This window comes from Canis aureus, chromosome 1 (genome assembly GCF_053574225.1).
Source record: "Canis aureus isolate CA01 chromosome 1, VMU_Caureus_v.1.0, whole genome shotgun sequence".
NCBI classification, from domain to species: Eukaryota; Metazoa; Chordata; class Mammalia; order Carnivora; family Canidae; genus Canis; species Canis aureus.
In genome coordinates, this window is record NC_135611.1 from 6,607,242 (window position 1) to 6,634,617 (window position 27,376).

The 27,376-nt window shown below is 38.3% G+C and overlaps 2 long non-coding RNA genes across 15 annotated transcripts in view; one reads left to right on the forward strand and one right to left on the reverse strand.

Moving 5' to 3' along the window:
* LOC144304500 (uncharacterized) lies at positions 1 to 20,495 on the forward strand. The gene is made up of 3 exons (XR_013371475.1): positions 1 to 477; positions 2,606 to 5,988; positions 18,801 to 20,495. It is a non-coding gene; the product is annotated as an uncharacterized LOC144304500 (long non-coding RNA).
* Positions 5,864 to 27,376, reverse strand: part of LOC144304146 (uncharacterized) — a 24,551-nt gene continuing 3,038 nt past the window's right edge. For 4 of the 14 annotated variants that reach the window (XR_013371262.1, XR_013371325.1, XR_013371231.1 and 1 more), the window contains exons 3-10: positions 26,642 to 26,778; positions 23,579 to 23,688; positions 22,045 to 22,185; positions 21,819 to 21,860; positions 21,440 to 21,541; positions 20,622 to 20,801; positions 9,229 to 9,349; positions 5,871 to 6,150 (exon numbers count right to left, since the gene is read on the reverse strand). This is a non-coding gene — a long non-coding RNA (uncharacterized LOC144304146). Of the gene's footprint in view, positions 6,151 to 9,228; positions 9,350 to 20,621; positions 20,802 to 21,439; positions 21,542 to 21,818; positions 21,861 to 22,044; positions 22,186 to 23,578; positions 23,689 to 26,641; positions 26,779 to 27,376 lie in introns of all 14 variants that reach the window. The other 10 variants (XR_013371161.1, XR_013371147.1, XR_013371173.1 and 7 more) reach the window with 8 other exon arrangements.

Consider the following 27,376-nt stretch of genomic DNA (forward strand, 5'->3'; position numbering starts at 1 on the left):
ATGTAGTGTGCCTGGAGACATAGCCTATGCCCCTCCAGTGACTCTTAAGCTGGGAGTCAAAGGAAAATATGTTTTCTGGGAAAGAGACTTGCCAAGGCCCTTCCAAAGAGGAGGAGTGCTGCCACTGGTTGAGAAGGGGGCAGTCCGTTCCAGATGCTCTGCCTGGGAGGTGAGACCAGACAGGAAGCAGAAGTCGAGTTGTACACTTTCCATCATGAAGGTCCTGCTCAGATTATCTTCTTGTAAATTAATATATTCACTCACCGTTCACTCTTGCAACTCAAACTTTGCTTAGTGTCATGCCGGATCTGAAGAGAGAATGATGTACAAAAAAGAGAGTGGTTCTCTGACTTTGAGAAGCTTATGGTCGTTAGCAGAGAAGAAAGTAATCGAGTGTTCATGCAAACCAATCAATGCAACACAGTGGGGAAAATGAGATCATATTCTTGGAAGGTTGATGTGAGAGAAGCCACCCAGGTAGGGCAGAAAGCCTGAGTTTAATTAGTCTGAACCTAATTCAGTGATGTTCTTGGGCTCTGAATATGGAAATTACCTAAATTTCTGTCACTTTCTGGACAGAGTTTTCAGGATCCATTTTTCAAAGTAGCCATAAGCTACTAATACTATAAGCCATTAATGCTACCCTCAACCCCATCTCTTGTCCTGTAAACCTCAAGGGTTTTTTAATGTTCCTTTGAGTTTCAATCAGTTCAAACTACAGTTGACCAAATTTCAACAAAGACAATCCCTCTTTAAGTGACTTTGAAGGTTCTCTGGCCCTTCCTTTCTCAGTCATCATATATATTATTTCCAATTAATTGCTATTACTGACATTCAGGCATATAAATTTTCTAAGTGGACATCCTAGATTAATTTCCTTTCCTTTTGATAAAGAACATGCTGACTTAAATATTTCTTTGGTGCCAAATTGGAATTTCAGAGACCCAGTTTCATTACAGTAACTTCTGTTTTAACCTGGGGTCTTTAGGATCATCTTACCTCCTTTGTTTGCCAAATTGACTTTTGGCAATCTCTGAGGAGATTCACTATCTTTCTTGCATTCCAGAGTATGCCTGACTTTATCAGTCTGGTGTGGCCACCGCTATAGTCTGCTTTCAGAATCTTGGATTAATGTATCACAATATGTCATTTCAATAACAGTTTTTGTTGGTTGCTTTTCTCCATTATATTTGGATATTTGCAATGAGGGATGGTCCTATTTATATTTTATCAGTAGAATCTAGCAGAGTGATGCAGATGATGTCTAATAAGTATTTGTAGAATGTATTAGCAAATTTCTTCCACCCAGTCTTAAACCAAAACTTTACTAAGTATTCTAGTCATGATTTCTGGCATGTTTCTTCCAAAATTGCTCTTTATTTATGAATAATTATCCTGCATTATGCATGAGTAGACACTTTTTATCAATTAACCCATCTGAACTGCATTACCATGTGAGAAGGAGTGGTTGGGTCTATTTGTTTTTCTATCCTAAAAGTTTCCCAAGAATTAGGTGGATGCTATGAGGTTTTTAATCTCTTTTGGAACCTGAAGATCAAAGCAGTATTCTTCCAGAGAAATAGCAGAGTGAATATAAATTTAAAAAAATCTTCCTTAAGTAACTAAATTGTTGGTCAATATTAATCATACTAATTATAATAGTCACTATATAAGGATTATTAGGGTCTTGGAGGGGATAATGAAAATACCTGGTTTTAGAAAATACACATTTCAGGGGACAAGAGGAGACAAAATAGTAAAACTTCAATATAGGAGTTAGCATACTGAAGTTCTATTTCCTTATTAACTTCTATTTTCTTCAGCTTCTTATTTTTTTCAGATTTTATTTGAGAGAGAGTGCATGAGTGGGGGAAGGAGCAGAGAGAGGGATAAGCAGACTCCCTGCTGAGCGCAGAGCCCAATGCCAGGCTGGATCTAACAACCCTGAGATCATGACCTGAGCCAAAATCAAGAGTTGAATGCTTAACTGACTGAGCCATCCCAGTAGCCCCAACTCTGTAAATTATTAACAGCATTTATTGTATTCTTTTGTGACTTATTTATGGAATAAATGGAACTCTAATAGATATAAAGTTTACTTCTTTAGCATGAGTAAAAGGACAGAGATCACTTTTAATTAATTTACATGACTAAGCATAGTCCCCTTGTATTGATCATTTGTTATCATTTCCATTTCAGACTTATTCATTTCTACCCCATCACTCTTTTCCTGCCACCCAAACAAAAAAGATGCTTCGGTCCTGGCATCACAATCATCAGGGTGACACATAGTACTATTACCATATATTGCTGTATATTATATTTCATATACAGAAGTCCTGTTCTCCCGGCCACCTCATTAGGGTGACCACAAGGAATGCTACCAGTATTTTTTATACATAAATGTACATCATGCATTTTTGTACATACTGTACTTTTTTGTCCCTGATTGGGGATATTTAATTATTTATATACATATACAAATAATTGGGGTGATCTAATAGCTAAACCTACCTATGAGTGCCTCTCATTAGTTCCCACCAAGGTGGGTACTCAGTATTGTCTAGACATAAACTAACATTTTTACATTTCTTTTGTTTTTTAGTCTTTGCCCAAATTGCACTCCCTTCTCAGTCTTCTTTGTGAATGACAGTACCTGGAAGCATTGGGGAATCAACTCTTTATCCTCTAATAAAAGGAACCTCTATCAAATGATCTACATAGCATAGAGTATTCTGAGAATCATCTAGCCCAAACTCCTGGCTTTGCAGATGAGAAGTTGGAAGCCAGAATAGTCAAGTTCCTTCCTGAAGGTCTCTCAACAGATCAGAGAATACCACCTCATTCCTTCTCATTGTCAGTTCAGTGCTGTCTGCTGAATGCCCCCCACATACCATGTGAACTCTGTCAGGAAAAAACAAGATAGATCTAATGCATCTGCAAAGCAGATTTCATTTCCTAAGACCATATTTTGGTCAATACTAACAAAATCTGAAAGGGGAAATATTGTCTCTTTAAAAGAGAGAGAAAAAAAAGAAATAATGGGTCTCTGCAGTCATGATGCTGTGGACTTTAATGATTTCTCGAAATATGCTAGACATGGAGAACTTTGGGGAGGGGGGGGCGGCCAGCAGAAAAGTAAGCTGTAGACGCCCTGGCATACTAATTACCAAACCAGTTGACAGAGAGCCTTAGGTGCTGCTATTGTCACAGCAGATAAAACACATCCTTTTGGCTTGTAAAGATTTTGGAGTCTTTTCATGAAACCAGATGGGTTCTAATTAATGCAGTCTCTGTACACAAGCCTACATCTTTTTATTCCTAACTGGCAGCCTGAGATCCATTTGGGATTTACCTAATGAGTCTATTCCAGGAAACTACCGTTTGCATTAATTAACTCTATGGTATGAATAGGGGGAACACGTAGAGCGTTGTTAAAATTGAGGACAGAATGACAAACTCCCAGTTCTCTGGACTTTCAGACTTTAAGAATTGTTTTTAGAAGGTGAAATGATGTCCCCAGTACCCTGGAGAGCTCCGCAGCCTCAAAGTGTTGTCACTGCGCCCCTTCTCTTTAACGACAGAATCTTAATTTTGTTTGGAGCATCTATGTGCCCAGCTAAGTGTCCACCTCCCCAGCTACACACAGCCATGTGGATGAGCTCTAGGCAGTGATGCCCAAGCTGTTCACTGAGTGTGGCTTCAGCAAATGGTATTGGTTTTGGCCAAAAAGGAGTCAAGTGGGCCACAACTTTTACTTTCTCTTCTTTCCACTTGGACTGTAAATGTAGTGTCTGAAAGTGAAGTGGTTATTTTGATTTTATAAGGAAAAAAATCGCCATGATGAAGGTGGCTGAGCAGAAAAATGTACAGAGTCCAAGACACATTGGCGTCATGTATACATATATTTCTCTGGGCTGGCCACTGAAATTGAAGACCCAAATCCCCATTGGCTAGTCATTGATATCCAAAGACAAAGGTGTCTAAGCTCTCTCTAAAACATTTTTCCCATTTAAGTATAAAAAGTCTTGTATTTTAAGAGTCATTTTTGCTTGCATGCCATGAGTCTGCTTACCTTCATGAAAATACAGGAGAGAAAATGTCCAGCCTCTCACTCTATCCAGCACAACCACATTCTACTCAAAGCATTTGTGAGTAAGGAAGGCTTCACCAAACACTTGAGGATCACAAGATGTGTTTCCGGTCTTTGAACCCAATACACATTAAAAATCACGTAGCTGAGATTTTAAATTTTGTTTGTCATTTTGGACTCTGCAAAAATGGAGATTTTCTTGACAATTTTTCCATGTAATGGCTAGGGTCCTGTCCTCCCATGAATCTTCTCTGCAGTCCTCAATTCCCACTTTTATGTTTTTATGTAACTTCTCTTTGAAAGCTTAAAGGCAATTCTCTCTTTTCATCTCATGACCACTGGTCTGATTTTTTCTTTTGAAGCCATCCTACCAACACAAAGCCTGACTTTCTACCTCAACCATGTCCTAAAGTATTATGTATTTGTTTGTTCATATTTTTAAGAAATATTTTTTATTGTTGCCTTGCTGAGAAAATATTGGTATCAGTTATTAAAACATACAGATTATTTTCACTTTGTTGTAAGTAAAGGAATGAGGTATGTATACATGTTGATATCGATTTATGTCTAATTTTATATTTCTAGAAATTACTATATGGGCTGCATCAAATAAATTTCTACTTCAAAGGGCAGATATAGTCTTTATAAATGTCTTCTAAAATATTGATAGCATCTCAGAAGGTTTTGAAAACGGAGCAAGTGTCGCATAATAGGAAAACCAGATGGACCGGCAGGCGCTTAGCTGTTGTGTGACCACTTATATTTCTGTATCTCCCTGAATTTTCATCTATTAAACAGAAAAAATACACTGTGGTTATTATGTGGCTTAGAAGATTAATGAGACTGTAAATATAGGCTGCATGAGATAACACGAAAATGCTGTAAAATGGTAGATTGTTGAGAAAGATAATAAATCTTAATTTTTAGATTCTGGACTCTATTTTTTTTTTTAACCAAGAGTTGACCTGAATTTTTTAAAAGATTTTTTATCTACTAATTTAGAGAGAGAAAGTACAAACAGAGGAAAGGCAGAGGGAGAAGAAGAGGAAGAGAGAAAATCTACAAGCACACTCCCCCTGAGTGCTCAGGAGCCGAATTTGAGCCTCATCCCAGGATCCTTAAGATCATGACCTGAGCTGAAACCAAGAGTCTATCGCTTAACTAACTGAGCCACCCAGAAGCCCCCTGATCTGAATTTTGATAATTGAGGTTTGCCTTAGATTTCTTCTCAGTATCTCTTCTATAGAAAATTCGGGCAATGAGCTCGTTATCCTAGGTAGTGGTGATACACCATTTAGTAACACGTTACTATATGAAGATTGCTGCTAACCAATGACACAACAGGCAATGAGTACTCTACAATCAACTCAAAATAGTTTTCCGGCGTGGTAAACTCACAGAGAACACAACCACCAGCACCCCCTACAGTGTGGCTTCAGGATGACTCACTTTAAAGTATTTCCTTTTTTGCAAGTGAAATCATCTGTAGATAGTTAATGTGAGAGAAAACAAGTGAAAAGAGGTGGTTAGTGTTAAAGCTTGGAATGCAGCTGACGATCATTAACCTAAATTACCACTCACCAGCCCACAGAGACACCAAGCGGAATAAAACCAGGGAGATTTCCTATATGGATTCCAGAATACATACAACCATGTGGTGTGAGTATCGCTTGATCCCTCTGGAAAGGTTGAGCTTTTATATTTTAGAATCTGTGTCAAGACCACATTTAGAATATAGAAAGGAAAAATGCATTTGATTTATTCTGTTTATTTTCCAGAAATAATAGACAATCAAATAACAGATAAAAATAGGTGAATGTTTCTCATGCTGTTAAATTTTTACAAGAAAGAAAAATTCAAATTTCATCATGAAATTCTTATATATCTCTGATTGGGTAAGTTATTTTTTTTTCTTCACTATCCAATTATTTCAGCATGAGATATAGAGTTGTTTTAGGAAACAATTTTGGGGTTAAAATGTCCTTGGTATGAATAACCCACATCTCTGTGGTCATGTTACCATGCAGGATGCCTCTTTCCAATCCCAGGAACACATGCTGAAATGACATACAGAAAAAATAGTTTAAAATATGAACACCATTTACTATTTCATTATTTATTTCCTAAAAGCTACACTTTATAGTCAAATGTTAGATGTAATCAGATATTGCCATGTTGTGTAGATATAACTGATCTCTTTTAGAAGCAGGAATTCCTCATGGAAATTTTACAAAAATGACTTTTATAATATATAAAACCTACACTGTGTTACATTATAAAAATGCATGGAAATATTTTATTGATCTCTTTAAAGTATTGGATGTGAGACTTTTGTAGATCTTTGTAAAAGTATATTTTAAGGAGTCTTGAAATGTAGACTAATACATTTTATCACTTAAATATAAAAAAACAGTGTAATTTTTAAAGTATTTTTTCTAAGAGCTACAGTTTATTAAGTGCTTACTATATGCCAGGAATTGTGCTCACCAAGTTACAGGTATTGTGACACTCACAGTGACTCTGAAGTAAGTATTACCTTTCCCATTTTAAAAGGCTTAGAAAGACTGAGAATCTTGCCAAATTCTACATAGCTAAGGCTGGGCCCATACCTGGTTATCAACAAAGCTCATATTCTTAACATAGTGTTAAGAGGTGTTCCTCTCTAATATTTTGCCAATGTTTTATATCCTTATTTCTATTCATTACAAAACTTTTATCTCTATGGCTAATATTCTTATGATTTTAAAAATAGTTTCTAAAGTTTATATAACAATAGTGTGGTGATAAAGAACTTCTCTTTGATTCAAACAAAGTAACCCTACAGAGACACATCATTGATTCTGTGTTCAAAATGGCATGCTTCTGCCACTGCAGAAGTTTTCATGTGATGAACTTGACCTTTCTGCCTTAAACCCATGCATTTCCAGTTGAAGACAAAATCCTTAGACAGGGGTCTGGGATTGTAACTCTCCTCCTCTGACTTAAAAGCTGTTAAGTACCTTTGTGTGTAATGAGCCATATGAGTATTGCATCTAGAACGATTCATGATTTGGGGTTTTCCAGTCTAATAACATATCATGAAGTTAGTAAGCCTAAAATTTAAGCTAGACTTGAAAATAATGTCCTTAGGAGCCTTCAGCTTTATTACTGACTCCAGTTCTCCATCTAGAAACTGGAAACTACAATGCTTAGATGTATCACAGTGGGATGTCGTGAATGGCTAATTACAAGGACTCAGCTTATTAAAGTTGTAGATAATTGCTAAGTATCTTTTTAACCTCTGCTCTGCACTGCCAGAGAAATAGAGGCAGTGAGCTTAATGGGTTTCTTCCATTCTAAGGGCTCCATCTTTAGAGTTTGAACATCTGCACAGTGTCCTTGTCGGTGAATATCAAGTAGAATAGAACACATTACTAAAATAAAAAGGGCTCACTGGTTCAAAATAGAACATTTACCATTAAATATCCACTATAGTAGTTCCTACACAGTCTTTCCCCAGCTTCCAAACATCCATCTCTTATCTCCTCCAAGTCAACCACAATGGCCTCCTTGTTGTTTCTCAAATGGCAAAGACCTGCCATTTTGCCTTGTTAGCTCTTCCCCTATATAGCCACGACATTGGCTCACTGATTCAAGGTCTCTACTCACTTATCATCCTGACACAGATGACTTCCATGGGTTCCCTGTCTAAAGAGTGCTGCTCCATCCTCTTCTGCCCCTACACTCCACCTACCCCACTGCCACCTGTCTTGAGCCCTTGATCCTGCCTTATTTTTTTATAGTGATCATGATCCCTTAGCATATTGTATTTGGTGGTTTTATTCTCTGTCATCTCATTCTGTGACGGGAAGCTCTGTGAGAACAGGGACTTTTGTGTGTTTTACTGATTACTGTATTCTCTACATTAAGAGGGCACTTGATATTTTAAGTGGTTACTAAGTACTAAGAGGTAACTTAGAGGATAACTAAGAGGATAAATATATGGGGAATATTTCTGCATTATATGTTCTCCAGTCTTTATTTCCCAAATGCCTGCTTCCAATCATCACTAGTGTGGTCTACATTTGATTTTGGACATTTATAAGGCAGAGGAGAATTTTGTCCTTCAGAACGTTTTAAAAAAGAACTCATAACTCACAAAATCAAACTCTAATATAAACACTTAAAGAGAGGGCAACAGAAATCTATGGCTCTGACATAGTATTAGTTTTATCATCATAGAAATCTGAACATATTTTCATCTTTCTTTGGTATACATGGCCTAGCATAGGCTGAGGTTCTGAAAGACCGGAGTTCTAATCGATTTGTAAGACATTTGCCAACTGAGTATTGCTTGGACTATACCTTCAGGAATAATGATGCCTACTTACATTTTTTTCTCATGAGATTTTATTAAATAAGATCATTCTAAGATACTTAACAAAATGACTAATGTGTATTGAGATCTAGTATGTGTTAGTTTTCCTTCTTCCCAGAGCAAGATATATAAATCCTTATTTATCCTGGAAACAGGCAAATGTTTCAAATCTCTATTTTTTCTCCTTTCAAAGACTGGCTAAGTCACTCTGCAGGTATATCTGCTGTTGATGAAGCTCTGAAAGGCTCTTTCTTCTAGCTACTTCTTCCTCTACCTGTGGCTCTGTTGGACCCTTTCAGTGATACTTTATTATTTGAGCTTCTTGTCCTGCAACAATCCCATTAATATTGGTGTTTCTAAGGATTCTGTCCTTGTTCCTTATTCCATAAATGTTTTCCAAGTGATTTTGTTCATTCTTCTTTTTAGTATGATCTACTAATGCTAATGATTCCCCAGCCCAGCTCTTTCCTGTAAGATCAGGCTCCTCTATTCAGTCAGTGCCCTGTCAGCTGACATTGTCTCTACTAATGTTGACAAGTGGAAAAGCTTTTCCCCCAAGTGAAGTTGGTCTTTTTGCTGTATTTGCTTGATAACTGGCTGGGAGGAAGTAGGAAAAGGGAGAAGACAAAGCTGAGTTCTGGTTTCTAGCTAATGTGACAGCTACAACTGAGAGAGAGAGACAGAGACAGAGAAGGAGGTGACAGAAATGTCCTGGCTCTCAAATATGGTGTTGGTTACCCAGACAAGGAGCATCTGCCAAGCTTCTCTATAAAGTTACCTTAAAGTAAGTTTAAGTTCACATCAACAGAGATGATTCAAATCAAACTTGATAGGACACAATGAAAATAACACACTATACTTCAGTTTTTGCTCCACAGATGCATTACCTGAGTCAAATCCTATAAAGAGAGGAGATAAACCAAAATGAAAGGACATTCTAGAAGATAACTAGCTTGTAATTTTCAAAAGCATCAGAATCAAGAAAAGATTAAGAAAGAGACCTAATTAATTTAAAGACATGATTTTGATCTGGATCATTTTACTCTAAAGAATGCTTTTGAAGTCACATCTCCCTTTTAGACCTCAGTTTCTCCTTCTGTAAAATGAGTAGCTTGGATTTATTTTCAAAATGACAGCTGACATTTATCAAGTGTTTAGTTTGCCCTTGGCACGTGTGCACATGTACACTCATACACACAAATGTTATTGGAACAGCTAGAAAAACTTAAATGAGATCTAAGGGTGACATTGTAGTAATGTATCCACTTTTGTTTCCTACTTTTGTTGACCATCTTGTGATTATATAGGAGAAAGCCCCATTTGTAGGAAATCCACACTCTAATATTTGGAATGATGGACAACATGTTGACTACTTTTTCTGAAATGGTTTTGGGGGAAAAGTTCTTTGTATTGTACCTGCAATTTTTCTGTGAAGATTGAAATTATTTCAAAGTAAAAATAATTTTTAAAAAAATGTAGACGTTTTCTAAATGGTAGATAATCATGGCTATCTGAACTGTATAGCAACCTAATCAGATTTCTATCTCAAATGGTCACTCTGGCAGTTCTGTGGAAAGTGTATTTTGAGAGTGGGAGGGTGGAAGGATTGTAACACTCGTGACATGTGACTTTTGGGGAAAAACACAGCAAGGTCCCTATTGGAAGAATGCATTGCAAAATAGCAGTCCATCCTCCAAGCTGAGATTGTTTTAGGCCAAACTCTCAAAGTACATGACTATATAAAGAGTCTCATTTTTTTTTTTTTTTTGAGTGGGAAATATCAGAAAGGCAGAGCCAGAACATGAGAGACTCCTAACTCTGGGAAACGAACAAGGGGTGGTAGAAAGGGAGGTGGGCGGGGGGTGGGGATGACTGGGTGACAGGCACTGAGGGGGGCACTCAATGGGATGAGCACTGGGTGTTATGCTATATGTTGGCAAATTGAACTCCAATAAAAAATAAATAAATAAATAAATAAATAAATAAATAAATAAATAAATAAATAAAAAGAGTCTCCAGGAAATGCAGACTAGATGGAAAGCTATAGCAGCTGTCTACAAGATGACTTCCAGACATATTTTGGAGATTGAATAGGTAGTAGAGGCTGAAAGATTTTATATGGAGGGTAAGGAACAGAGAAAAATCTAGAATGACTCATGAGGTTTTAACATGAACTCCAGCAATGGCTTAGTATATGGCTTTATATATGGAGAAGATGGATGAGCAATTTGGGGAGAAAAATCAAGAATGTATATCTTGTTATGAGTAGGCAATTTACTAAAGAAGCAACCCCATGGCCAATATGTATAGATTAATATTCAACTTCATTAGTATTCAAAAAAACAAAACTTTGAAGCATTTTCACCTATCAGATAAGCAAAATCTTTTTCATATTTTCTATTACTATAGTAAATATGAAATAAGAATTGCAAAACTTATTTAATAACAGATGTTTCTGGAGTTGGAGAAAATAATATCTCTTACAATTTTGTGCAGCAAATTTGCATCACACTAAGTTGCAGACACCTCTTTCAGCATGTAGGCAGCACCAATGTTCATGCTTTGTAGTGGTCAGAGACCACTGGAATCCATGGTCTTGGCCAGAGGAGAACCAGTGAGCTTTCTAGGTGTAGCCAACTCACAGGACTCCATTGTTTTCTAAACACACTTCTTTTGCCAGCACACACTCCTTCACATGGGATGTCTTCTGCTCCCAGAGGGTTTACTGCTTCAGTGCTACTCATCTCTCAAAATAACACTAGTAGCCCCTTCAAATTCAAATTATTCATACGGCCATCTATTCATTGGATTGGTCTTGATGTATTTTCCCTTTTTACTGGTGGCTCAGATAGCTTTTATTTGTGTGAGTCTGTCTTACTTATTGCACAGAGTGTTTGGAAGATTTTACTGGATAAGACTTAAGAAGCCTGCATTGTTATTGTGCACTCTAATTCATTGCATAAATGCAGTACGACTGTTATTACAACCAAAAGTCAATCAACTTTTTAATTGATTATTGGCATTCAGTGGATATGGGGATAATGTGTCTTGATTCCATAAGATTCCAGTTGCAGAACATTAACAGTATATGTATGATATTCTAGATTCTCCAGTTTTTAATATTCTCACTGTTATGGTATTTTACACTTAAGAGGATAGATCTCTCTACATCACATCTAAATCTACATCTATATGTTCCTTTTCATCCATTAAAGCTGAAGACATAGAGTCTATTATTCCCAGATATATTTACTAATTATTTTGTTCTTTGAAATTAATTGTAAATACTACCATATTATTTAAGAGAATTGATGGGTTTACGTTTTTAAGTCAGTTGAACTAGCCATAAACAAAAATAAGAATCCTTTATTTAAAAATCAAAGCTGTGCCAAACTTTTGGGAAAATGCAGTTTTTCCTGAAATATCAATTCAGTAATTTCTAACATATTTAGTTCTATCTTGACAGCTCTGAGAACTGAACCACCCTTTTGAAAATATTAAATCAACAACTTGTACCTTGCTTCATGCAACACCATGCCCCCGAAATCTTTGGCATACATCAAATGATGTTTTAAAAGCACTCAGGGAAATCACTGTTTGCAAGAATCAAGTGATGAATTTTCTTTTAATGTGACTAACTGTTTTGTAAGTTATGTCCTCTGTTAAATTTAGAATTTGAGTTTCCTATCACAGTAACTCAAAATAGTTTATGATATTATTCTGGAGGCTGGTCGTTACCAGCCTCCAGAATTTATTCAATATAATGTGGAACTGTTTTGAAAACCACAGTAGGATAATTTTTTAAATGGTGAGAAATGGCTGTGTTAAATGTATTTTAACTATAAAATAGTCCCTAAACATGGTCCCTCACTGGGATGTTGCTGCAAGGCTTCTATGAGAATATTCAACGTTGACATTGCAGCTGACACAGTGAGGCGTCATAGAGTAGGCCGTGTTTGGGCACTTAATAAAGTGTTTTTTTTTTTTTTCTGGAAGGAAAGAATGATCTGATCAGGGCATAAATGTGCAGAAAGGTATAGTTGATTAGACGGGTAATGTGTTCAGGCCACCATCCCTGTCATCCTGTCTACCTGGGGCCAGGCAGGGGTGGGGGGGTGGGGCGGTTTCCTGCAGCCATGCTGGGTGATTTATACTTTATTTGTTGGCAATTAGAAGACAAGGAAGAACTAATATAGAAGACCAGAGCCTCATGGGTGTGATGGAAGAGGTTGATTCTGTTCACTATTTGCCAAGATTGCTTTGACAAGGGCAAGTCTGGATGTGTGCGAACCAATTAGAAAGCACTGTGAGAGTAACAGCAGCCCTGTGTGCTCACACGTAGCTGTGTAGGATATGTTTTCACATGTTGTAAAGTTAATTTGTGTAGTAGTTCACTCCTGAGAACAGAGAGGCCCAGAGAAGTCTTAAATGCTCACAAAAGACAGCAGTGCTGGTAACTAGCCCGCTGGGGTGAGATCACAGGCCTGAGGATGGGCACCAAATCCCCACCAGGCTCTGTGGTCAGTGACCTGCACCTGCCTTCTGGTGGGCCGGCCAACAGCACCCACCTCTCTGCATGTCACCAACTGCCCTGTGTGTCAGTCGGAGGAAGTGTAGTCTTGTGCATAAAAATAAAAATAAAAATAAAAATACCAGAGTTCTGTTTGACACTAGCAATTTTGGGAGAAGGATAAGCAGTCTGATCAGAAATAAATTGAGAATTGGTAGAAGCGGTTTCTATGATCAGCTCTGCTACTGCCTGGCTGTGCCTTTCAGTAAATCGCTGAATTGCGTGATTTTCCCATGTGTAAAATAAAGAACCAAATGATTTTCAAGGACCTTCTAGCTCTAAGATTCAGTTTATATTTCAAATAGAAAGTATCTGCCTGGAGGCATTAATATATTGTTCACAGTTTCACAATAAACTACTTTCCAATAAATGAACTGCCTAAGGCAATTTGAATGAGTCTCTTTCTCCCTCTGTCTGAATCTTTCTTTCCCCCTCCCTCTCCCTCTCTCTCTCTCTCCCCCCACCCGCGTTTCCTCATTTCAGATTAATGACACACTAATTTTATACTAATTATCCTATCTGTTGCATTGACTTCTGACTTGATTGATCACATAACTCATACTCATTCTCCACCCGCCCTGTTTTCTCAGCTGAATTCCCCCAGCTTCCACTTGTGTACTGGATGTTAGGGAGGGAAGCGCCGTTACCCCCTGGGGGAGGGCTCCCAGTGGAAGGCATTTTATAAGCATGGCTCCCACTAGGACCTGCAGTTGTCTTACCTGCATGAAGCTGCTGGTAATCAATTGGGCTGATTGATCTTACATGCGTTTTGAAGGATGTTTATACCTGTCATTGAGTTTTATAACATCTCCCTCATGTTTTATATCAACAGTATTGAGTAGTTCATGGTATTCTTTTACTGTTAGGAATAGCAAATGACATTTTGATTCTTTTTTGCTCATATAATAATTATGAGCAGGGTTTTAAGGTAGACTTCCCAGGTAGGAACCTATAAGTGATGGCGGGTCAGTAGTAGCTATTCAGAGGATAGCATCACATCAGTTTGTTAGAACTTTGAGTTTAAAATGAAACAGCCTCGTAATCATTCCTTCTGATATTACATGCAAAAAAAAAAACTTCCTATAAATCCCTCCCAATGTGTTAAATCAGTGTTTTATTTTTTATTTATTTATTTTTTTAAATGTTGGTTTATTTATTATTTATGATAGTCACAGAGAGAGGCAGAGACACAGGCAGAGGGAGAAGCAGGCTCCATGCACCGGGAGCCCGACGTGGGACTCGATCCCGGGTCTCCAGGATCGCGCCCTGAGCCAAAGGCAGGCGCCAAACCACTGCGCCACCCAGGGATCCCTAAATCAGTGTTTTAAAATGTTTTTGCCAGATGTTTAGAAAGTACATCAGCTGCCTTCCTTTCTCTTGAATCTAAGTTGTCCTCATTGGGATCAGGGCTATGGAATGAAGTCTCTATTTTTCTTTAAACAACAAAGCCCTTCCCAGAAGGAGGCTGTTTCTAATGTAAAAGAAATGTAAGTGCATTTGAGGGAATAGTCTAGTTACTCAGTGTCTAGCAAGGACTTGCAAGTGGAACTGCTTCTCTGAAATGCGGTAGATATTTGGTTTTCCATTTGATTCTTCTTTATATATACAACACTAAAGCATTTAAAGCACCACAAAACTAGTACTTGATGGTAATCATTATTACTAATTTCTAAAAAAAATAAGGTAAAACACCATACAATCACATCAAAATACTAAGAAACTGATATTCTGTGACAGAGACACTGATTCATCCTTAGCTTCTGTTGTAAATCTTAGTTCATTAGCTTTTTTTCTTTTTTTAACTCCCTAGGGATCATTCTCTAAATCCTATATATTCAGTTCAGTGTGTTTGTATTTTCATTTGGTTCAAAGTACTTCTTTTATTTCCCTTGAGATTTCCTTTTTGACCTAAGGAGGATTTAGAAGTATATTGTTTAGTTCCTACGTGTTTGGGGGTTTTCCTGGCTCTCTGTGTTATTGATTTCCAGCTTAATTCCACTGTGACCAAGGAACACCTTGTATATGATTTCAATTGTTTAAATTTACTGAGGTTTGTTTTCTGACTCGGGGTATGGTCTGTCTTGGTAAATGTGCCATGGGCACTTGAAAAGAGTGCAGATCCCATTGCTGTTTGAAGTGTTCTGTGATTATAGATTAGATCCTGTTGGGTTGGCAGGATTGTTGAGTTCTTCTCTACCCTTGTTGGTTTTCTATCTAGTTGTTCTATGAATTGTTTAGTGACAGGTGCTGGTCTTCAACGGGAAGTGTGGATTGTCTGTCTCTCCTCCTGATTCTGTCCATCCCTGATGCATTACCATTATTTTGCAGCTCTGTTGTTTGGCACATGCACATTCGGGGTTGCTATGGCTACTTCTTGGTGGATCATTATGTAATGTCTGTTTCTGTTTCTGGCAATTTTCTTTACTCTGAAGTCAATGCTAACTGATTTTAATAGAGCTACTTCTGCTTTCTTTTCATTAATGTTTGCATGGTAGATCTTTTTTCATCCTTTAATTTTCCACCCAGCCGTATTATTATATTTGAAGTGATTTTCTTATAAGCAGCTTATAGTTGGGTCAGTTTTCTTAGGTCTATTTTCATTGTTTGCTAGTTGGTTTTGCTTTGTTTTGTTCATTTTTTTATATACATCCATTTTACAAATCTCTGTGTTTTAGTTGGAGTGTTTAGACCATTCAATTATAACGTGCCTATTGATATTTTTGGACCTACATCTGCCATTTTCTGTTTTGCTTTCAGTTTGCTCTGTTTTTCATTTATCTGCCTTTCTGGGAATTGCTTAAATAATTTTTAGAATTTATCTTGATTTATTTATATGGCATTTGGATTGATCTTGTATGACTTTTAGAGGTTGCTCTAGGACTATATAACTCCAACACTTACAGTCTACTTTGGGCATTTTACCAGGTTGAGGAAATATAGAAACTTTACTTGTCTTTATATTACCGTGGTCTTCCCCATTTTTAAGTAACTGCCTTAAATGTGTCATTTACTTGCATTGAAACCCACATAAGGCCATGCTATGTTTTTGCTTCTACCATCAAACATAATAAAGGAAACTCAAGAAGGAAAGTCTATTGTATTTATCCATTTTTTTGCTTCTTGCGTCCTTCCTTTCTTTCTGATGTTCCACAGTTGATTTTTTGTGGCTTCCTTTCAGTTTAGAGAACATCCTTTAGTCATTCCAACAGATCATGGGGGCTGGCAATACGTACTCTTGGTTTTCTTCATCTGTAAGTATCCTAGGTCCTTCATGACTGAAGGATATTTTCACTGAATACGGAATTTAAGATTGACAGGCCTTTTCTCTCTGCATTTAAAAACCCTTTATTTTGATGAGAAATTCCCCATCATTGCATGTCAGCTAAGATGTTCTTCACTACTTTTAAAGTTTCTTTTGTCCTAGGTTTTCATAAATTTGACGATGTGTCTTGCTGTGGATTTCTTCAGGTGTTCTTTGTAGTTCATACAGCCTCTCAAATCCATAGGTCTACATCTTTGGCTAAATTCATGAACTTTTTAGTCATTATTTTTCAGCTACTTTTGCAGTCCTGCCCGCCCATCTCCATCCAGGACCACCAAGGCCCGTGGTTCAGGTCTTGTGCTGTAAGTGCCCATGCCACCATTGCTCTGTGCGTTTTCTTCAGTCGGCTTTTCTCTTGTTTACCTACTGTTCAATAAACATTGTTCTGCCTTCAAGTTCACTGGTTTCCTTCTGTCTCTCCATTCTATCCACTGAGCTTTTTGTCTTAGTTATTGTATTCTACAGTTCTAAAATTTCCATTTGTTTCATCTTTTATCTTCGATTTCCTTCCTGAAGACTCCTATCTTTACTTTCCTTTGTGCTTGTAATGTGAAAGCTTTGTTGTTGTTGTTAATTCCTTATCAAACAAATAATTTTAATATCTGTATCATTTTGGTGTTTGGACTCTTTTGGTTGATTTTTCTCATTTAAATCAAGTTTTTCCTGGATCCTGGTGTGGTGGGTGACTTTCAATGAAACCAGAACATTTTGAGTATTATATTGGTATAATCTGGGTCTCATTTCCATCTATTCTTTTAGCTGGTCTCCCCTTACATCCCTTAGACAGGAGAAGGGAGCAGCACCTCTTTATTGCCAGTGGGGTTGGAGGTCCAGGTTCCCACAGTCAGTCTCTTAATACCAGGGAGTAGGGTAGGGATGCTCCTTACTCCATTTCCCTATCAGACCCTCAGTGGCTTGGAGGCATAGGGGCAGCTTGTTAACGCTCCAAAGTTGGCCTTTGCTAACATAGAGGGGAGTGGAGAGCTTGGCCTCATTACTGCTGGGCACTAGACCATTGGTGATAGAACCCAGCAGGGAAGTGAAGGTGGCATCTCATTATTGCCGGATAGGGCTGGAAGTCCAGGATCTCCATGTGAGGGCACCTTGTTATTGCCCAGCTAGCATGATACCATCCATTGGGGAGTTTAGAGCCTGGGGAAATCAGAAATCTAAGCTCCTTGCTCTCTTTGTTTGTTTGTTTGTTTATTTATTTTGTTTTGTTTTGCTCCTTGCTCTCTTTGATGGCAGAGGTAGAATAAGGCCTCTCTTTTTTTCTTGTAGTGTTTGCTGGAGTAGAGAGATTACTGTCTCAAATGTTCTATTTCCCAGTACACCCCCTTTCCAGATCCTTGAGCCAGAAAGAGCAGGTTTTTCTGACTGCATCCATCCATGATTCCGAGTTGCCAGTAGAATTCTTCAGCTTCGTATGTGATTTATATGAGCCAAAAGAAAACCCAGGAACTGAGTTAACTCCTTTCTTGAGTTTTAAGGTCACTGACTTGTCTGCCTTCTTCTCTCTACCTTTCAGAATTTTCTTCTGTTTGCTTTACATATAAGGTTCAGAGTTATATTAGTGCTTAGCAGGAAGAAGAGGGGAAAAAAGTACTTCTGATTCATCTTTATCAAAGTAGAGCTTCCCTATATGATTCTTAAAAAAAAAACCCAAAAGAAGAAAACAAAAACATGTCTTCAAGGTGCGGCATTCCCATTAATTTATTAAAAAGGGAGAATGTTTTATCTGTTGACAAGTCAGAAAGCTCATGGTGTCATCTGTCCCATAGCCAGCAGTAGAGATGGAGTGACAAGGCCCTTCAGAACCTGAGATTCCATCATTGTTGAGAGGTAGCAAGCATTTATAGGGAGTGAGTTACAGAGGAAATCAATCGGGGACTTGTTACATTAGAATAATAGGCTCACATCACCCCTACAAATAATCATCCTTATGTTCCAGGAGGGTAAACATGATTGATGTACAACTAAGAAGTGTGAAGGCAAGATAATACACTTTTAACCAAGACACTATGATGATGATCATCATCATGATTGTATTGTGACTATTATATTGTGACTATTTCCAGTAACTTCAAATATCAGGACCAAACAAAAATTGTACCCAGTTGTCATACTTGCTCTGAATCATACTCTGCTGTACTATTCTTGCTGAGGAAACAATTTAATACATGTTGTTTCATACTTGAAAGCAAACGTGTACAATTTGTTTAGCATAAAAAATTTAGCTCACTTCCTTTACTGCAAAAAAAATATATATATATATACTTTGGAAACTTCAATATTGAAATAGCTAGCATCGATATTATTTTATACTGGAAGAATGTTGGTTTCATCGAGAGCATTGAATTTTTAGGTTTTATGCATTATCATTCAATAGTCATGATCTAAAGGATTTGGTTCATTCAGTTCCTATGGCTGCTTTATATCACTTCTCTCTACCTTTCAGAATTTTCTTCTGTTTGCTTTGAAAGGGTATTTCAATGTTTGCATTGAAAGGGTATTTCAATGGGCAGATTTGACAAGAATTGAAGAAGTCTTTCAAAGAAGTATTACTCTATTTTTCCTAACTTAAAAGACATATGGTAAGTAAAACCAGAAAACTTTTTTTTTTGTTGTTTTAGAATTAGAAGGATCCTATGGGATCCAAACCCTTCCCCTACGATAAGATAGATTACCAGTTTTTATTTTAATATTCACTTCCTTGAGAGAATAAGTTAAAAAACTTAGCAATTGAAAAAAAAAGTGTTTTAAATTCAAGGTAAACTATTTAAGTCTTTGTCATGCAACTGATTTGATTTCTGAGCCCATATATGCATGATGAATACTAATACAAAAACTATATGAAGCTCAGATATGGCAATGTGCCACCTGTAAGGCCAGAGAGCAGAGTTCCTGTGTGTGTGTGTGTGTGTGTGTGTGTGCGCGCGCGCGCAGTGGAGAGAGTGTGACTTGGGAGTGATGCAGACTCAATTTTGAATTTCCAGGCATCAATGTTTGCTTTCAGTTCTCTCCCTTAACCTGCATCACATTTCTTGCCTCTCATAAAATGGGGAGGAAAGAATGATGGATTTTATAGATTTGAGTGATGATGGATAACCTTCCTTTGGGAAAGAGCACTTGGAAGCATTTTTTCCCCTATTATATATAATCTTGCTCAACCATTCGTCTAAAGTGACGTAAAGGGGACCGCGCTTCAAGAGGACACTTCCTACCCCGCTCTCAAGGCTCATTTTACTCATTAAAGGAAAAATCACAGCTGTTCTCCCACAGCTGTCACCAGACATCCTCTGCCAAGTAAAGCAGCATCAGGAAGTTAAACCAAGATCAAATAATCTGAGGCTTGCTGCAGGAATGAAGAGTACACTTTGCCCCTCCAGAACACTGATGGGTCTGCCATCACCTGTTCCAGAGTAAGAAGTAGAGACTGCAAACATCCAGGCACACAGGGAGTTGCTTTCCTAAGCATTTGGTTAGCATCCTTAGTAAGTGAAAGCCCCTCCCACCTTTGTAATTGTTAGAATCATCCTCCAATTTTACTTAAAGTTGTGTGAAAAGAAATAAAATAAAAATACACTTATGCATAAACAGTAGGAAAATATTTCCCTAATGATGACACGTTTTGAATTGATTTTCAAAAATGCTCTCTCTCTCAAGAGAGTAAAAATGTATCACCAAACATCTATAGACAACTCTCTTTTAAAAAGATCATTGCCTTATTGCAGTTTCTAGATTCTTGAGAAAGTCTAAGAGAGACATCTACTGGAGTGAGGAGGATATGTCATGTTATCAGATAAGTTTTCTGTTTCAGGGAAATAGCACAACTACATTTCCGTTGCCCTAAGATTTTGTACCATATACTTCCGTGATGAGCACGTTACCATAGTTATGAAGATTCATTTATGAAAATGTGTGAACACCATGTGGAGGCCGAGAAAATTAAGGCCTTTCCACTTTAAGTTCAGTGTTAGCACAAGTACTGCTATCCCAGGCCCCTGTGAATAAGAGCTAAAATTTACATTACTTCAGTTACAGGAAAAAAACAAAAAAAACAAAAAAACAAAAACAGCTTACAGCTTAATGTCCCAGAAAGCTCCATATTAGAATGAGAACAGAGCCCAAGCCAGTGGCAGGAAGCCCCACATTAGAATGAGAACAGAGCTCAATGCCCTTGAAAACCCCATATCAGAATGTAAACAGAACTTGAGAAATTCCTCCCCCCCTTCTAGAGGTCCCCTAGAGCAGCCCATAAAACTAAGCTGAACCACACCTTGGGGTCCCAGTCCCTGCTCCTCTGTGTCGGGTATACTTGGATCCAAGCTCGAGCTTGTTAATAAACCCTCGTGCGCTTGCATCACTGTTGGCTCCTTGGTGGTTTCTCGGATTCGCAATCTTGGGCACAGCACCATATGCTCAATTGTCAGGAGAAGGCTAAGCATTAATTCAAAAGCTGAATACAGAAAATACTTTGGTAAATCAAACAAGTGTTGCTCCACCTCTAAAAAATTATATATAAATTATTTAGCCAATGGTGGATTTTTTGTTAAATACTAATTTTTATTAAAAATTTTAAAATGTTTCTTTAAATCTTATATACAAAAATCATAGGCATGATTATTTTATAAGCTAGAAAACTAATATCTCTTAGAAATTGAACTAGTACAGCATTGTAATTTAAAACAATATAGGCCAATAGAGGTCAGATTTTAGAAGTAGCCACATAAAAAATTAAGTGTCGTTTGTCTAAGTAATAAAGGCAAAAAGCTAGCTGGGATACACAATGACAACTGAACAGACTAAAAGCAGGAGTTTTAGGTCCTTCTCCCCTCTGCTTGGAGTAGCTGTGGATGAGTAACTCCAAGGGGCTGAACGTCACATAAAACTTACTGGAAGCTCAATTGCACCAATGCCTCAAGTCCTGATTTATCTAAATAAGCTTGGAATCACTCTCCATGCAGGTCAGCCTGGCTGCGCACTGAGGACACTGAATTAATCTTGTAGATACACAAAATATAAATATTAGGTATACTCAGATTCTGTGTCTTAGTTCTGCCTGCTATAACAGAATATCAGAGACTGGGGACTTACTCCACAGAAATTTATTTATCACAGTTCCAGAGTCTAGGAATTCCAAGATGATTCATTTCCCGGGGTGGACCCCCTTCCTGGCTTTCCACGAGAGGCCTTCTTCTTCACATAATGGAGAGAAAAACAATCTTGTCCCTACCTTTTTTGAAAAGGCATTAACCCCTTCATGATGGCCCTACCCTTATTATTGAATCTAACCCCAATTACCTCCCAAAGGTCTCACCTCCAAATCCCACACTGGGATTAGGATTAAACATATGAACAGTTAACAATATTGTATTATGCTGTGGAGGCCGAGAAAATTAAGGCCATTCCACTTTAAGTTCAGCGTTAGCACAAGTACAGTCCCAGGCCCCTGTGAATAAGAGCTGAAATTTACCTTGCTTCAGTTACAGGAAAAAACAGTTTACAGCTTAACGCCCTAGAAAACCCCATATTAGAATGAGAACAGAGCCCCAGCCAGCGGCAGGAAGCCCCATATTAGAATGAGAACAGAGCTCAATACCCTTGAAAGCCCATATCAGAATGTAAACAGAACTTGAGAAATCCCTCCCCCCCTTCTGGAGGTCCCCTAGACCAGCCCATAAAACTAAGCTGGAACCCACCTGGGGTCCCCAAGTCCCTGCTCCTCTGTGTCGGGTGTACTTGGATCCAAGCTCGAACTTGTAAATAAACCCTCGTGTGTTTGCATCGATGTCGGCTTCTTGGTGGTTCCTCGGATACGTAATCTTGGGCACAACAATGCACTTTAAAAAAACACCAGAGAGTAATTTCATGTTCAGGGTTCTTACCACAAAAGAGGAGAGACGTGAGGAAGTGTTTGGAGGTGATGGGCGGGTTTATGACCTTGACTGTGATGATGGGTATATATATGTGACAGGGGCATATATGTGCCCGAATTTATCAAAATACATACATTATATGTGCAGTTTTTGTCAGTTATACCTCAATAAAGCTGTTCATAAAAAATTATGTCACTTAAGAGTTTTTAAAAACAGAATGTTAAGGAGGTTTATGTACTTGGAATATCAAGGAGTCAATGTAGAAATTAATTAACTAAAATAAACCGTATTTTCTTCTAAAAGTTTACTGGGATGCTTGATGATAGAATAAATATGAGTGTTATGTTAAAAGCTTGAAGGATCTGAATATGAACTTAATTGCAAGTCAACAAATGATCTTGGGATAGATAGATGGCCGGTACATAGGTAGATAGGTATCAGAACAGTGCTGGTTTGTTGGATATCCCTGTGAGAAAAAGATTATTGTTGAGCCCTACCTTGTCCTCTTTTACATGTTTATTAAGCTCTGAAAATTATATTGAGACCCTACTTACCTATTCTTAATAAAACTCCAAGCTGAGTATGAGAGAAGATATGTAGCATAGTGAATCAGGATGCCCAAATTTGTACCCAACAACTTTGAAAGACAGGGTGAATTTCAAAATACGAAATTCAACAGTCATGAAAAAATTTTGATTTGGGTATAAAATAACAATTATATGAAGTGAAGCCAGGAGGAACTGTGAGTGCGAGACAGTGCCTGTCGCATGCGTTGGGTTACAAGTGACCTCTGTGCATGGCGACAGCCTACTATGACTGCAAGATAATCTTGGATTAGATTAATGGAAAAATGGAATCTGGGAAGAAGAATAAAATGCTGATATACTTCTTATCACATGGAGCAGGACCCCTGCACTATAAGGCAGAGCGAGATAAGCTGAGGCCATTGGAAAGAGCGGTGATAAGGATGACACTAAATTCTGGGTCATAAAAATAACATTTGAAAGTATACTGGATGGTTAGCCTGAAGGGCCAAGTCTTAGGAAGGCAGGATAGCTCCACATGGGCAAGTGTTGTGCTTATTTTCTGTATGAATAGACGTGGGCAGGACGGAATGTAACAGGAGAATACTTCAAGTTTGAAATAAACAAGTGTCTGAAGAAGACATATTTTTCCCTTGGAAGAGACTGTGGAATAAATATTTGTTCTACATCTATGATCATGTAAAATTGCCCATAAATTGCAGCAGCATATCCTTTTTCAGCAAGTCCAGTGCAGCCTGTTCTTGGGAACAGTTTGGAGACAGACTTGTGTTGGGTCAATAGAGCACAAGTGAATAATAAAAGCCAAGGCCTACGTTGACCTGGCCAGTTGGCTCTCTCCCACAGGGTCCACTTGCAGCGATGAGGTTGATCTACACGACCCCCGACAGCAGTGTCACAATGTTGCTGTGACTCTCCTACAGACCTAAAATAAACACATGCAAAGATTTTATTTAGCTCGTTGGTTACTGGTGGGACCAGTAGATAGGAAAGCCATTTCAAACAATAATCCAAAGGCAGACACGCACAAACCATCAGGAGTGCGGACATGAATTTGCACAAAATGCAATGTTGGCAACATCTTTCTTAAAGGTAGAAATTAATTGAATTTCCACCTAATAAAATGCATTTGAATATCTATGAAAAAGAATTATCATTACCTTCAGTTTTCTGCATCTTAAACAGGCATAAAATAGCTCAGCCAAAAAAAAAAAAAAAAAAGGAAAAAAGAAAAAACAGAGAAAGCTAGAGGATCAGATAGCCTCAAAGGTCTGTGAGATGTCCCAACATTTAATTGAAAGAACACAATCTCTTTGCCCATTATTAAGTCTTTGAAGTTCCTTTTAGACAAAAGTTAATCAAGTTGTCACTGGGTGGAGTATTAAAAATCATTTCATTTTCTAGATCACTCTGTGATATTTGAATATAGCTTGAAAGGGGCTTGAAGAAATAAATGGCATTGGTAAAACAAATTTCATTTCCATTCCTGTCTCTCTGAGCCAGGTTTTTAAGCACTTACATTTGTAAAAACAGTAAAATAGAAATAAAATTGTGCCCCACCCTACTTCATTGTAGCAAGACGTGGTGCTAACACACACAAATATAAAGTATTTGGAAATGAAAGAAAACATCATCTCTCTCTCTCTCTCTCTTTCTCTCTCCCCCTCTCTCATGAGATTCATGTCCCATGAATTTGCTTTTCATGCCTAATATTTCATAAAACATATAGTAATTTGTTTCTCAAAATGCTTTTGCTAATAATAATTGCAATAGTCAGGTAGTCAAAAATAAATGTTTACCCTAATGCCTTTTGAACACAGAGAAGTGCAAATTAAATGTACATGCTCAGTTTTGTGGCACAGACATATGGCAGGACATTCAATAAACCATGCTTCCAGATGTTCTCCAGCAGAAGCAGGAAGGACATACAGATTCAAGAAGAAACTGGTCAATGTAAAGTCGTTGGCTTTTAAAGAAGAGCTTGTTCTGGAGCATTTTAAATGGCTTACGATGAATATCAGATTGCCATAATATTTAGATTTTAGGTACGCCTGGGTGGCTCAGTGGTTGAACGTCTGCCTTTGGCTCAGGGTGTGATCCCGGGGTCCTGGGATCGAGTCCCACATTGGGCTTCTTACTGGGAGCCTGCTTCTCTCTCAGTTTGTGTCTCTGCCTCTCTCTCTGACTCTCTCATGAATAAATAAATAAAATCTTTAAAAAACACTTATATCTTATTGAATACTTGCAGAGGATTACATAACAATTTTATTTTCCATTGTCTCAATATACTTTATCCCTGGATTATATCCTTTATAGCAACGTATACTGTAATGAAAAATTATAGATATCTATTTAAAAAAGATACTAGAGGGACCACAGTGTTTTCTTTAAAGTGACAAGGAGCAAAGGAATAACCACCAAAAAAAAAGAAAGGAAGGACTGTGCTTGTTGACACAATGGGGCCTGTGGGAGGAGGGAGGCTCCCTCACACCCGGAGCTCCAGAGAGTCCTTAAACGTCTCACCTTTAAGACACTGTGAATGGATCTGAATCTCTGGCTACGTAGCATCTTCAGAGTATATTTTGTGACCACTTAGGTTTTTCAAGATCACTGTGGTAGCTTAGATACACCTCAATATACCATCCTCCACCCTCGACACTGAGTAGTATCCTTTCCAAAATGCAGCCAGAATAATAATTTTTTTGGTGAAGGCATATGCCTTTTTTCTTTTCTTTTTCCTTCCTTCCTTCCTTCCTTCCTTCCTTCCTTCCTTCCTTCCTTCCTTCCTCAGCTTTCCAGGGCTCCTGGTATAAAGACCACCAGAACCCCCCTGCCTGTCCCTGCAACCTGCAAAAACACCCCGCCCCCACCTTCTCTCCCCCCCTCACTTTTTTCCAGCCCATCCCACCTCCTTTCCAGTCCCGAGGGTGGTCCCACCGACTCCCTCTCTCAGGACCAGTGCTCCAGCTGACATCCTCCTCCTGCCCGTCCCCATCAGCTCCTTCTCATCACATTTCAGATCATGTATGCCGGCCTCAGATAATTCTTCCCTGACCAGCAGACTAGAACCGGCTCCCAATTTTACCTTCCCAGCACATCCCATATTTACTTGCACAGCACTTCATGTTTGTCATGATAAATATGTTTGTGGAATGATTTGATGACCTCTAACTGTGAGTTCTGTGAAGGCAAGAACCGGGTACATTTGCACACCATGCTATGCCAGCATCTACTTCACTGCCTAGGATACAGTAACCACTCAACACTTTCTAAAATACAGTGAATGACTGTTAGATCAGATACAGTCTACCTAGAGAAGGAAGACACTTTAGAAATGGCCTCATAACTGTGCAATGTCACACGGGTAGTTGTGCACTAATGCGCCAAGAAATAGTTCCTTTAGTACATTTTGCAATTAATTTTATATACAGCTTCAGATGCAATTTTGAGGCCAATAGCCAGTCCCCTGTAACATCCGATGGCAGCTGGGAGCCCACGGAAGGGCTGTCACAGCCCGGGCTGCTAGTTCGAGTTAAGATTGTGCTCAGTCACCTCGTCTTTCTAGGTTTCCTTGGTTTCCCCATTTGTAACATCAGTATCGTGTCAGATCTGTATGATGTGTTTAAGTTGTGAAATTCAGTGAAATAAGAGGCGTAAACCTGCAAACTAATTTTAACAGCTGCATAGAGTATTCAGATCAATGGAAACAGTGACAAATTGTAGCAGTTGGGACAGAGAAGTCCTAGAAGCTGGTTGCCTATCAGGAGAAATAAGCCAAGGCAGACAGATCAAGAGTGAAGGACCTGAAGAGGGAGTAGCCAAGGTTTTGAACACATGATGTTTGATTTTCATTTAAAAAAAAAAAGAGAGAGGAGCACCTGGGTGACTCAGTGGTTGAGCGTCTGCCTTCGGCTCAGGTCGTGGTCCTCGGGTTCCTGGGATGGAGTCCTTCATCGGGCTTCCCACAGGGAGTCTGCTTCTCCCTCTGCCTTTGTCTCTCATAAATAAACAAAATCTTAAAAAGAGAGAGAGAGAGAGAGAGAGAAAGAAGGAGAGAATTCAAATCAGACAAGTAGGGACAGAATCAGGCAAATTGCTCAAAGCAGTTGTCACAAATAGAAACAAAAAAGAAACAAAAACAAGCTCATATATAGAAATTTAAGAAATAGTTGCAATGTAATAACCATACCTGGAAAGTGATTTATTTTTTCTTTGTTCTGGTGGACTACTTCAGATCTCAGATTGTGAAATCATCTTTAAGTTCTATTGTTTAAGATGTTTACATGTATATAAATAAACGTGTGCATAATGGGCCCGTTGCGATGGTATTCACCTGTTCTGTGATTCTCCCGCAGTGCTTGGAGCTGCTTGCCTGGGCCACCAGCAGGACCTGGTTACCTCGAAAAGCCTCCCAGTTATTGAGTAGCTGCACTTCCTGACATGTGACCCCCAACCCCTTTCCACCCCATAACTTTATGCAATTTCACACGGATAATTGTGTACTAATGAGTCCAGAAGTTGTTCCTATAATATGTTTTACAATTAATCTGGGGCACAGCCTCAGACAGTTTTGAGGCCAATAGTTAATCCCTAGTGACATGTGCCCAGGAGGA